Source organism: Tupaia chinensis, unplaced genomic scaffold (assembly GCF_000334495.1).
Source record: "Tupaia chinensis unplaced genomic scaffold, TupChi_1.0 Scaffold000101_1, whole genome shotgun sequence".
NCBI classification, from domain to species: domain Eukaryota; kingdom Metazoa; phylum Chordata; class Mammalia; order Scandentia; family Tupaiidae; genus Tupaia; species Tupaia belangeri.
In genome coordinates, this window is record NW_006159565.1 from 6,336,383 (window position 1) to 6,349,000 (window position 12,618).

Here is a 12,618-nt window from a genome sequence, read left to right on the forward strand (position 1 = left end):
CTTTCTCTGTCTCCCTCTCCCATGCAAAATATATCAATCAATAAGTAAACTTTAAAATATGAATAAAATAAAATGAATGTTTCTAGAATATATAATTAATTAAATTTGGTTCACAGTATTTTGATGAATACATATTCAAATTAATCTGTACCGTGCTCAGATCCTAATAGGTGATCTCCTCTGAGATCAAGAATTCTCAATTCCCCATCTGAGTAAATAGCAATTTGCATTTGTGATTAAAGGTTATAGGAATATTTAATATCAAGCTGGCTTTTCCTTTCCACTCATCACTTCCTCCTGTTTACCTACATCCAGGTAAGAAACTAAAAGTTGACTCTATTTAGGGAAGTACATCTGCAATTTAAAAATAAAACAAATCACAATTGAAAGCCAAATATATAAACATAGTTACTCATTATTACTTTTAACCTGAGCTCCTCCAGCCCTATCAGCCTGTGTAAAGGAGGTCTTACAGGGTGACTAGGAACAACATTGGCTCTGTGATCACTTTAGCCTTAGTGAAGATGAGCAGCCAAAGGCATGGTGATGTTCAAACACATGCCAAATGAAAACATAGCAAGCTTCTAGGAGCCAAAGTGTATTCTCTGTCAGTTTTCTGTAATTAAATCTCTCAGTTAATCCAAATCAATTTCACTAGATTTTTCTTTGCACATACTTTGTAAAATATGGGCTGAAAATCTTTTTTTTTTAAATTTTACTCATGATAAAAAGTGCATGCAACTGTAAAAGCAAGGAGAGGGAAATAAATGAAGGACCCTCGACAGGATCTTATGACAACAATATTTCCTTCCTGTACCTCATCAGTTCTTCAGAATCTTGGAACATGCATACTTAACCAAACCCAGTGTGTTTTTAGACCCTCCTGGGGATCGAGACCTGCAGTCAGCTATGTGGCTTTTAGTACTGCTGTTCGGTTTGCCTCATCATGCTGGACCTTAGGCCAAAACATCTTATAAATGCTACACAATATAAAGTCACTTCAAGTTTATGGATGAGAAGGCCTCTAATTTATCAGCAGTTAGCAACCTGCCTTGAGGTGGGAGGATGGGAATGGGGCTGGAAAGGACGTGAACACTGCCATGTAACATCTTGCTCCAGCCAAGAGGAAGCCCGTCAGAGAAACCACAGTGGAAGAAAAGCTTTTCCACTTTTACCACTCCATCCTCTGTATTTAAGATCCGTTATTTAACCATGTTTTTTCTTAATGCGCATTCCAAGAAAGAAATTGCAAGAACTATGAATTTCAGAATTAATGGAAGAGAAAACCTGGAAAAGATAAGTATCAAAAACATCGTATGCCAGCTTATTGAGATAGTAACATATGTTCCCTAAGCTATATGCTACATTCGAAGGAAACATGAAAAGCTCTAGCAAGTAGATAAATAAAAAAATAATTGTAGGAAATAAACTGAAAAAAGATTATGAGGGTTTTTTGGTTCTGTCGTGTGAGACCTACTGAATTGAAAGAGTTGACACAAACATTCAATTAATTTAAAATGATCCTACAGCAAAACAGATTAGGTGGTTTCTGCAAGAAATGTAAAGACCAAGTTTAAAAAAAAAATAATCATTTGAGCATAGGCTTAAATTTTCCACAGCCTTATGCTTCTTTCCTGAAAAGAACAATAAGCCATTTAAACACAAAACAAAACAAAAACTAAAGCATATCAGTGAACTGATTAGAAAAAAGCAAAAGCAATTTTTTTCCTTTTGGCCAGAACCACCATCTTCTAATAATTAACCGAATCACAAAGGGACAGAGGAGAGGCACCTGATATATGTTCTCTAGGCCTTTTATAAAACATGGAGTGATTCCTTTGGCAACATATATGTGAATCTACAAGGAAGGTGATATTGTAGACATCAAGGGAATGGGTAGTGTTCAAAAAGGAATGCCCCATAAATGTTATGATGGCAAAACTAGAAGAGTCTACAATGTTATCCAGCATGCTATTGGCATTGTTGTGAACAAGTTAAGGGCAAGATTCTTGCCAAAAGAATTAATGTGCATATTGAGCATATTAAACATTCTAAGAGCCGAGATAGCTTCCTAAAGAATGTGAAGGAAAATCACCATGAAAAGAAGGAAGCCAAAGATAAAAGTACCTGGGTTCAACTGAAGCTCCAGCCTGCTCCACCCAGAGAAGCACACATTGTGAGAACCAATGGAAAAGAGCCTGAGCTTCTGGAACCTATTCCCTATGAATTTATGGCTTTTTGGGGGTTAAAAATAAACTAATCTATGGTCTATAAAAATGTTTCCCTTAATTGAGTAGAATTGTGTTCCCTTCCCAGATCTAATTTTTATTGGGTTCTAATTCATTTTGTAATATCTTTATTCAAATTTAGTATTTTTTTACCTGAAAGATATTAGGTGGATTATGCAACAAATAAAACTTAGTTGGTTAACAAAAAAAGAAGAAGAAAAGAAAAAGAAAAAAGCAATTTTTCCCTCTGTGTTTTATAGTTAATTTTTTCTTTTTCTTTTTTTTTTTTTTTTTTTTTTTTTTTTTAGATTTTTGTCATAGGGCATATGTGCTTTCCAGTGAGAGACAGAGGTAGAGAGAAGCAAAGTGAGAAATCACCATCCGGGTGGGAATGACCATGCCACAATCCCTTCTCCACCATTCCCCTCTTTGCATTTTTTGCTACACATGTACATGCACCTGGTGTGATTTTCAAGCTGTCATGTCTGGGACTCACACCATCAAAACATGATCAGCCATGTGGGAGTCCAACACCTTACCACCAGGTCACCTGGTGGTCATGATTATTATTAATTTTTTTTCCTTAAACTGACACATTGGACTGTGACAAGGACACTGAGATTATTTCCATAATAATATGGTTGCACTCTATAGCAGAGTTTCTTCTTCCAAAATTTGAGTCCTTTTCATAAACAGAAAAATCTCATGCCTAAGGTTAAGGAACGTGAACTGGTGTTGTCACAGATGAAACCCAGAATCTCAGAGACTTAACACAGACAAGTTTATTTCTTCTATTGCTGCAATAATGCTAATGCTATAAATCTAATTTTGTTCCACTGGGGAGGGAGGAGTTTCCAGTTGGGTAACTTTTCCCAGGGACTCAAAACCTGCATTCTTGAGCACTTGGCCAACTTCAACACAGAGATCTCAGTGGGCTCTGGTTATTAGTTTCACTCAAGCCTACTGGAGCTATGATGTCAGGTGCTCATGGCCCAGACCTGGAAGTGGCACTTGTCATTTCCATCTATATTATATTGACTCTAACATTATCATTTAGTATCATAAAAGCAAGGATAGATGGAAAGAGTAGTCTGGTTGAATGTCAAGCAAGAAAAAGAAATAGGCTTGGTGCATCTTTAGTGGTCTTTATCACTGTTTCCAGAAAAATCCTAAAAAATTCTAATAAGAGGTGCTACATCTAATGCTCATGTCTAAGAGTCAGCATACTGTGTATCCCTGCCAGCCAAGGGATATACTTTCATTTATTCATTCATTCATTCATTTATTCACTCTTTCATTTAACACATTGAATATCTGCTATGTGCCAGAAGCTCTTTAAGTTAGGAGATATACAGGGAACTTCAAAAAGTTCATGAAAAATACAACTAAAGTGCAAATTTATGGCACAAGAAATTGAAATTCATGCATACTGTTTTCATAGTATGTATTTTCTGTGAACTTCTTGAAGAGCCCTACATGGGTGAAAAAAAATCCTTCCCTGCTAGGAGACTAAGACTATAAAAATAAATAAATAAATATAGTTTATACTATAGGTATATTTGAAACAACTAGAACTGAGGGGAAAAATAGAGAATGTCAGTGCACAGAGCAAAGGGTTACTATTTTAAGTATGGTGGTCATGACTTAAAAGGAGATGATGATATACACCATGGGAAATAGTCAAGTATTCATTGAGTGCTTTGTATTTGGATTTTTCTCAATATAAATGCATCTTATCCTAAATATAGCTTTGCAAAATAAAACCAATTTACTGAGTTTCTAATGCATATCTCTCCTCCACACCAACCCAGGTAAGACTCTACTGGCATATAAAATAGGTATAAAGTCCTTGTCATTCCTTCTCTCACAAGTAAAGACCAAGATAAGTATTTTAGTTCAAATAAACCAAAAAATACCTTGTAATTATGTATTTGAACTGAACCCTTTGATAGTTAAGGAATGTTAAGTATCTCAGCCAAAAAGGCTATATGAAGTGCAGAACCAGAGCAAACTGCCATCTAAGACAAAGATTTTTGGGAAATAATTTCAAGTACATAAGGAGCTACAAGTTCCAAACTACCTGTAGCCTTGAAAGACCTTCAAAATGACCCAAGACCGAGCTGTCTTGCATAAAACTGCACAGGTCCAATCGAAAGTTATCTAATCAACAAGCAAACAGCTGAAATGAACTGATCAGGGTTCTCCTAACCTAAATCTTTACTTTTCTTTCTAGCACCTCATCATGTACTCAGCTGCCCAAGTTAGCTCTGCCCACTGGACTTTGCTCTCAGCTCCAGAGAAATCAGGAGTAAACTTTTGCCCAGTGGCTTCTCCTGATTCTGCACACCACAGGGTCCTGTCTGAGCCAGACTTCATTGTGGTTAGTATCATGGAAGTAAGGTTTAAAACAAGCTCATCATAAATGAACAGAATTAACCACTGATAACATAAGCTGTCTTTACAGGACTTACAAGTGCAGTGCTTTCCAAGAAATGATATCTTTCTTCTAAATATCCTCAAGGACAAACATCAAACATTAAATATCTTCAAAATAAAACACACACACACACACACACACACACAAACACACACACACACACACACACACACACACACAAGGAGCACATATTGCTGCTTCTGCTCCCTATTCTTTCTCTGGCAATGAACAGATGGAACAATCTGTTCCCCACCTTCCAGCCCAGCCCATGCAAGAAAATTGGAAGGAATCTAGTTTAGCTCATTGGACCAAACAGTGCATGAACTTGGCAGCTGTTTAATTTTAACTTAAAATTAAAGTAAGTAAAATTTTAAAATTCAATTCTCCTGTCTCACTAGCCACAAGTTCTCAATGCCGCATGTGTCTAGTGGTTGCTGTGTTGGATAGCACAAGAGACTATTTCTACCAGCACTGCAAGTTCTATTGGATAGCACTGCTGTAGAGATTGGAAATGAAATACCAAAGGGCATGAATCTGGGCAAGAAGATCCAGACCTGATTCATTCATACCACTAATAGATGTATACCTCACTAAGGTAGTCCCATCTCTTAACTAATATTCTAATATTATTCGTATAGTCTTCATACTATTTAGCATAGTATGAAGGACTAGATCATTAAAGACAGTGATTATTGTTTATTTTGTTCACTGATAAGCACAAGAACCTAGGTCAGGGACTAATAGAAGCATGACAGATATATATTAAACAGCACATAGTAGAAGCATGATAGATATATATTAAATGAATGAACAAACACAAATGGCCTAGCTGATTTTAAGGTGTTACGAATAAATGTCGGTGTTATTCCCCAAGTGATTATGTGTTATATGTTACCTCCTACTGTGATGGTATTAAGAGGTAGGACTTTAAGAATGAATACAATTAGATGAGATCATGAGGCTGGAAACCTCATGAGCCAAATCAGTGCCCTTATGCCAGAGACCCCAGAGAGCTCCCTTGTGTTTGCTTCTTATTTGTTTTCATGTGAGAACACAATAAGAAGTCAGCAGTCTGTAGCCCTGAGGTGGGCCGTCACCAGAACTCAATCATGCTGGCACCTTGATCTCAAGCTTCCAGGCTCCAGAAACTTGAGCAATAAATTTCTGTTGTTTATAAGCCATCCAGCATATGGTAGTTTGTTATAGCAGTCCAAATGACTAAGACATAAAGGGACCATCATAGAAGGATAGAAATAATTTTCCAGGCTCCATTACAGGTCAGATTGAATAACTTGCTAAATGTTCCAATCCCTTTTCTATGGCCACCTATTTTCTAGTCACTAATTCCACATCTTGAATCCATTAGCACCAAGAAAGTTTGAGAAGACAGACAGGGCCATTGTGACCGTAAAACTAGATTAGTCCTATTAGAGTGAAAAAAGTGGCACACACATTCGAAACTCAGTCCTCTGTGATTCTGGTTAGTGCAAACAGGTTTTCAAGGCTGATGTTCTCTAGATGAACATTAAAATAAATAAATAAATAAATATATAAATACTACACAAAACAAACTGGGATTCAGAATTCAGACCAAATTGGTCCCTGTTGTAGCTGCATTCGAGCAGTCAAACCTCTGATTGTTCTACTTAACATTGTTTAACAATAATAGTGTGTTTTTCCCCAAGCCTATAGCATAGGAGAGTTTTTTTTGTCCCAACCAATCACCCAGAACTGTGCATACGGCAAACAAATCACATTTCTTCCCCTTTCTGTACCACCATGCTTCCCCAGTTGGGCTGATCCAATCTGACAGAGCATACAGATTGGGTGTTATAAATTAGAAAAGACCAAGAACTAGTAAAAAGATTAGAGTTAAGAGTCTCTGGGGGGATCAGCAGATGATGTAATGGTTATGTCGCTGGACATCCACATAGTTGACTGCGGTTTGAGTCCTGGATCCAGTAGCTTAAAAATCACATGAGGCATGTGTGTGTGCATGCCCAAAATCCTGATAGGAGAATGGAGAAGAGATTGCAGCATGATCATCCCCCCATGCAGGTGATTTCTCACTTTCTGTCTCTCTGTCTCTGTCTCTTCAGCAAGCGCATTTACCCTATTGCAAAAATTTTTCTTTAAGGAAAGAATAGTTTCCAAAGTGGGAGGATGAGATTAGTATTTAGAGAAAAGAAAGAGAATAAAAAAGCTGGGCATTATACTAAGATTTTCATTGCTGAGTCCAGCTCTTTATTTGGAATATAAAAATGGAGAATTTCTACTATCTTCAGAATAATTCAGTCTAGAAGAATCTCTTTGGAACTATACAAGTTTCAAACTGAAAGTTCAGGAGTTTATTTAAAATATTGTTTCCATACCCTTTTCTATACTTTGAAAAAAGTATATATACACATAGATAGATAAATGAGTAGAAAGGAAATGTATTGAGTTATTGGAAAAGTTGTGATGTATTTTTTCTGTTTTTCTATGCAAAAATGCATCATGACTTTTGATAACCTAACAGTTAATCATATCTCAGCCTTGATCTATAAAACCTTATTTCAAGTGGGATATGTAGACTGGAAGGAAAGAAGAGGTTTCCCATCAAACCAAGTAGACGACAGAAATCAATCTTGGAGTTTGGTAACATGACTGATGTTACAGCTGATATCCCTCACATTCTAAATGCATGGATGGTCAGCTTTATACATAACTATTATTCTGAGATCTTTGAATAAAAAGCTCAGGTTCTTCTAGAAAAAAAACATGAATGTTTGATAAAGCTACTTGGGCATCTTCTTAGAACTAAAGAATATTCACACATGTAAAAGTACTGAATTGGGAAACAAGATACCTGGTGTCTAGTCTTAATGCTAGCCCTAGTTAACATTCATTGGTCTCTGGTTTTTTGTTTGTGATACTGGAGACTGAGGTGGGTTAGTATTAGATTTCATAAAGAGGGAGACACAGAAAGAGAGAAGATGATGACAGATTTTCAAAGTGTTAGATAGTATGTTCTATTCAAGACTTTGCCTGAATCATGCCCTGCTTACATTTGTCCAAACAAGTAAGATAAACATGACATTCCAACATTTTTGTTCAGTAGATCACTTTTTTTAATCCTCAATCAGGGTGACACCATCTTTGGAAAATGCTTATAGTAGACACTTTGGTTTTCTTTGTTTACGAAAGGGTTTTACGTCCTTTAACAAATGAACACAGAAAATGTCAAAATGATGTTGTAACAGAGTACACATAAGCCAAGCAGCATCAGACGTGCTTTCAAATTTGTGGCCCTAATTCACCCTGATGTGGTTGGGTGCCTGGCTGCTTCAGGGTCCCAAAAGGAATCCTGACAAGATGCCTTTTGCTTTGTACTGTGCCTACTACAATTCCTAGTTGCATCCAAGTAAGCACTGAAGCAATACTTCCTATTTCCAAAGCACTTTATAATCATTAATGATTTAAGCCCTACAACATCCCTTCAAGGGAGGTCAGTAGCAAAACACGAAGAACACAGATGAAAGAACAACAAAGGGAAGGTGTTAAATGATGTGGTAGACATCATACAGAGAAAAGGCAGTATTAAAGCAAAAGGCTCTCTGTTCTTCACATAGATGTGTCAAAGTGGGTGCGAGATGAAGAATGTTTCCAGAATAAGGTCACGTAGTTCTCCACCACCAATGAATCTCCATCCCTCCAAAATAACCTTTTCTTGTCTGCACTTTTTCTTGCCTTCTTAATCCCTTTAATATCTGGTATCAGATTTTCACTATGTTAAAGCGATTTAGATTCCTACTACTTTCAATTCAATAGAGTATTTTTGGTCATCACCTAATAGAAGTTAATAAAAGCCCCTCTCTAACCAGAAAAGACAAGAAATTATTGAACTGATGGCTTGCTGGGGTCAGCAGGTAGCCTGGTGGTTAAGGGCACTGAACTCCCACATGGCCAACCGTGATTTGAGTCCCAGACCTGGTGACTCACTTTTTCACTTTCCCTATCTCTCCATCTCTCTCTCTCTTTCTCTGGTCAAATTAAAATAAATAAATAAATAAAGTTAAATAAAATAAATTTTAAAAATCTTTAAAAAGAAAATAAAACAATGCCTTGTCCCCATTGTATACAATTATCTCTTGATTTTTAAGTTTTTAAAGATCATTGATGTCCCACTATGCACTCCCACAGGTTCAAGTTCTTTACTACAAGGTTACTGACTGCTTTCTATGGATTCCATTCCTACTCTACCACCAGCTCCCCAACCTCCTAAAACTGTGGGACCTGGTGGACTCTAGTCTTAGACACTGATTGGGACTCTGGGAGCTCATAAAGTCTAAGTGAAGAAACCCTATAATAATTTCTGGAGATCATTTGCCAGTTGTATCTGTTCAACTTGCTTTGATCTGTACAAAAGATGCATTTCTAACATGCTAAATGTTCATAATTGTTTTATAGAACATATGACAAGTTTCTATTGATCAATAGTATAATGTAGGAGATCTCTTACATTTAGTTTAAAAGCATATCAAACTGTCAATCACTCTTCATTCCTTAATTTTAAACATATCCCTTCTGTTTTCTTAGTATCTACCAACTGATATTAAAGAAGCCAAGTGGAATATATAGTTTTAGAAGTATATGCTTTAGTTTACTGAATAAATGTTTTTCTAAAGCAACTAGTCCTCAGTTTATCTTGTCAATTTGTTGCCGAAGTTTTCTTAACAGATGTCAAAGTCATTATTAAAATAGAAAGATTCTTCAAAGGTCACCTCAGGGCAATACTTTGGTCTAGTGTAACTTAGGTATAAATTTCTTACTTTTTTGCTTTGGTTGTACCTAAATACATTTTATCAAGGATAATTTTGGACTCATCATAACAACAAGTTATATGCCGATAACTTAGTAGACACTGTAATATTATACATGTAGTAAGCTAACAGAGTTTTGAAATACTATTTAATATAAGATGAATTGATAATGGTATCTACATGAATAGGATTTTGTTTAATTATTTAGTGAAAAATATTTAAAAATTAAAAGCTACCAAAGAACAAATAATATAATCAAAATATGTAAACTACTGGTCAATACTTCCTGACCATTTCATGTCTTACAGAAAATGCAAATGGACGTGCATGTGAGGGAGTTGTCTGTAGGATATACAGTATGCAATGGGCTTCCATGCTTCCTTGAAGAACAAAACACGTAACCTGTCCTCCAGTAATAAGTATAGAAGGCACCTAAGTGTTACAAAGTCACGATTCAATCATTTGTACCATTTCCAACTCTATTCAAAAAAATTTGGATCTACACTTTATGATGTTAATTTCACAAAAAGGCAATCTGAAAAGCTGTCTCCTGAGGAAAGATCATTTAAACAGAAGGAGAATAGTAAACAAAGAGATGGAAAAATTATGTGTTTGATGGTGGAGAAAAGGTGTCAGGGAGCCAGGATTTGTAGCTTTTATTCAGCCCAAACAAGGAAAGGAGTCACAGTATCAGAAGGGGGAAAAAAAAAGCCTAAGTCCACAAAGGTGTGTTCTATGATGAGACAGGAATAGAATAGTCCAGAGGTAAGACCTCTAGGGGATTTGATTTTGTTTTCACTATCTCCGGCTCACAAAATATTCTTCTATGACCAGTTCAGGGCTTTGAATCCAGGAAATTCCAAGCATAAAACTGTTATAATCTCATTGAAATTCAACACAGCAATGGAGGCAGAGTCTTTCAAATGAAGTGCAAAAAGAAAACTTGATGAAGGGTAAAAAGGCAAATCTGGGGGCTTGAAAATAACGAAGAACCAATCCTAATCCTCAATCCTAGTTATTTTATCAATATAATGGGAGCCAAAGAGGTCATGCTGACTTTCCTACATGACTTACTTTACTCTGTGCCTGTAAGACCAGCAAATACTGGACAATAATCCACCACTCACCACTGCATTATTAAAAGTACACCACAATGAAACAAGAATACATTACTGTCCCTTTTTTTTTTTAAATCATAAAATTAGGCCACATTTTTATTATCAGCATTGCCAGCAAAACTACAATAAATATAATCTTTGCATTAAAAAAATGATGATTTTAATTAATTTTCTGAGTGTCCCATAAACAGAGACTGGTATATCCAGTAATAATCCTAGTATTAGAAATTCGCCTCGAAACACAAGTTTAACTTGTTCCGAAGCCATCTCAACAAAACAGAGCTCTCTTGGGCCATGCGAATTTACTGATAAGTACAAGAGAAGTTACTACAGAAATATTTTTCCAGCCGTATTTAGGATCTACAATTGTGCTGGGCTTCAAGTGCTAAAATCGATTTAGCAGCCAGTTCTTCCATCTGCCCTGCAATGGGCCAGCAGCCAGGACCCAGGATGATCCACAGCCTCTGGGACCTATGACTTACCAGCCAGTGAGTAATATATTTTGCTGTTTGGTGCTTTGTCAATTGATTTTTTACAGTCAAAATCGCCAAAGCTGCAACCCACCTGCCAATACTTTCATCTCTGCCAAATTACTTTAAAAACCTAATGTGAACATAGGAATATACACCACCTAACACCTGACCTATACCAGAGGAAGCTCTATTAACAATATATACTATATACTTTAGTAAATGCAAAAGATTTTCAAAGGTATATATTATCTATCTACTGATCTATTAACCTACTGATCTTTCTACCATCTATCTAGCTATCTATACACAACAACATAAATGTTCACACACATTTAAACTATATCCTTTGAGTTTCTAATCACAGCATATGTTCCTTAATTCAGTATCTTTCCTACTAATGCCATATTCGCTAGTGACCAACTATAGTAAATAGGTTTATTTGAAGGAGCCAATAAAGTCAGTTCATATTAACAAGCTTCAGTGACTTCTGGATGAAATGTTGTAAATATAAAGAGTGCATCATTCCAAAGAATATCTAAGCTGTAAACAGAGTGTGCTCATAAACTGAAAAATCAGTCTCAGACTTTAAAATGAACCATAATGCTGTGTTTACAATCAGAGTCTGAAAAACGGGGAATATGCATACTTATATAATGCACCATTTGACAGTATGATTTGGAATTGACTTCTGGGGCCAGATTGTGGCCTGATGGTTAAGACAGTTCAATCCCACGTGGCCAACTGCTATTTGAGTCCCTGATCTGGAGGCCTGAAAAACATGCCAGGCACTTGTGTGCGCATGCTCAAAATCCCTAAAAGAGGGGAAATGGAGAAAAAGGGATTATAGTGTGACCACATCCCATGAAGGAAGGATGCCTTCTCCATGTCTCTCTCTCTCTCTCTCTCTCTCTCTCTATAAATATATATATATAGATAGATAGATAGATTATTTATTCTGTTATAGTATATATACACACACATATATATATATTTCTGTGTTTCTGGTCATCACAAAAAAAATAAAAATAAAAATAAATAAAAACCAAAAACTGAATTCTGGAGGCTGACCTCCTTTACCCAGGCTCTACCTTGTACTAAAAGACTTCAGTAAAGTAATTCCACCTTTATATATGCCTTGGTTTCCTCATCTGCAAATAGGGGATAATAATAATAATACCTCAAGGAGCATTCAGATGATCAAATGAAATAATATATAGAAAGTCCCTAGAAAATTGCCTGGCATGCATTAAATTTCTGATAAATTTCAGTTATGGTTATTACTACCTTAAGATTTAGGTTGACAGTTCTTATCAGCTCCTCTGGGTCTGTCCAATACTCAGACATAAGGAGAAAACATCCCTGGGTCTTTTTTGCAAAGAATTGTTGGAGATTCATCCGTGAAGCATAACAATTTGAACTGGAAGCCTTGGGGTGGACATAAGAGCAAATTTGGCTAGACTCTCTGGGAAAGAAACTCATCACTATCTGAAGGAAAAACATGAGTGGAAAGCTAAATGAGAAAATTTGATGAATTAATACAAGACAATCTATGTAAGTAAT